We start from the raw sequence: 1,796 nt of genomic DNA, 5'->3' as shown, positions 1-1,796 counted from the left end.
TTTTTTTTTCCCACAAACCTTTCCCTTTGCAAAGTAGCAGCAGCCACTCTCATCCCAAGACTGCCCTTTGTGTCGATGCAGGTATCTCTCCTTTTTTCCCCTCCTTTTCCTAATAAACCCTTTTATTTAATTTATTTTTAAAAAATATTTTATTTTTATTTATTTATGCATACAAGAAGTGGTGTCTAGGTCAGCGGTGCGGGGAGTGAGAGGATTCACCAAAGGCAGAGTGGAGAGCAGAACAGGTGGTTCTACTGATAAACACTGCTGAGGGGAGCAGCGGACGAGACAGGAGAGGTCTGCTGCACCATGGGGTCAGTTCCCTGGCCAGGGATGGAACTCATGCCACAGTGGCTGGCGATAGCTTGATAGCACTGAGATTTTAACCCCTGCACCACTAGGGAGGCCCTAAACCCGTCATTTAAAAAACCCGTCATTTAAAAAACCCGTCATTTGCCTGCCTGTGTCGGTGCTAATGTCTTCATCTCCTGGGTAAACTCAGCGTGCGCAGCTGAAAGGGGAACTCTGCTAAAACTTTTCTCAAGGACCCCATTCACCAAACCCAACATCTCATCAAAGTGACATCACTTTTACTGCTCATCAACTGGCAATCAATTTTGTAAGTCCCAGAAATTCCAAGTCCTACTCAATCCCACTTGTCTTTGTTCTATTGGTCTTTCAGGTCACCTTTACAGGTTCAGCCCCTCTGCCTATGCCATCCTCAAATAGAACATATTTGGCATGATAATGGTAGGTTACTTGGGGTTTAGGGAATGTTCAAAAATTTCCTATGTAAGTGAATGAAAATAGCATCCTCAGACCGCCCCCCCCCCAAAAAAAAAATAGCTTACCAAATAGGAACATTCTATTTTTGGATTGATGGGAAGGACTTAGATCTCTCCCTTGGATCATTATAACTGACTCCTAATTGGTTTCAATTCTCTGATCTTGTTCTACACAGTTACACTTCAAACAGAATATTCTTTATAAAAAGTAAATCTGGGGGGCCTACCTGGTGGCACAAGGGGTTAAGATGCAACCTTTGAAGCTATCCACAGCCACTGCAGCATGAGTTCGAACCCCGGCCTGGGAGCAACACACATGGCACAGCAGACCTCTCCTGTCTTGCCCGCTGCTCCCCTTAGCAGTGTATTTCAGTACATCTGCCTGTTCTGCTCCCTACTCTCTCTGGTGAATCCTCTCACCCACCTCACCTCTGACCTGTACCCCGGTTCTTGTGTGCATAAATAAATAAATCTTTAAAAAAAAGTAAATCTGGTTAGTTCACTTTCCCACTGAAACGCTCCCTTTTGTACTTCAAAAGACACCATCAAGGAAGTATCAAAAAAAAAAATCCACAAAATAGGAGAAATTTTTTTATGTCATATCTGATAAGGGGCTATTTACAGAACTACTACAACTCAATGATAAGGCAACCTAACATAAAGGTGGCCAATGGATCTGAGCAGACACTTCTCCAAATAAATACACAAATGGTCAATAAGTACATGAAGAGATGCTCAACATCATTAATCATCAGGGAAATCATATGAACCATATGTTTTTGGTACTTTGACTTTTGGGGGACTTGCTGACTCTGAAATAACTGGTCCTCCCAGAGGTATCCTATTCTTGGAGATAGTAAATTACCTGCCCTTGAGCATGCCTTTCATATGGAAACCAACCAATCCCCAGGCCATTCCCAGACAGCTCCTTTATCAGGCGCTTATACTCAGAGCTTCTACTTCCCTGCTTTAATTATCCTAGGGTAAGTTACCAGATAACTAATGACATTA

The sequence above is a fragment of the Talpa occidentalis genome, unplaced genomic scaffold (genome assembly GCF_014898055.3).
Source record: "Talpa occidentalis isolate TD23 unplaced genomic scaffold, MPIMG_talOcc4v2.1 talOcc4.6, whole genome shotgun sequence".
NCBI classification, from domain to species: domain Eukaryota; kingdom Metazoa; phylum Chordata; class Mammalia; order Eulipotyphla; family Talpidae; genus Talpa; species Talpa occidentalis.
The sequence above is the reverse complement of the archived record's forward strand: the minus strand, read 5'-3'. Positions refer to the sequence as shown.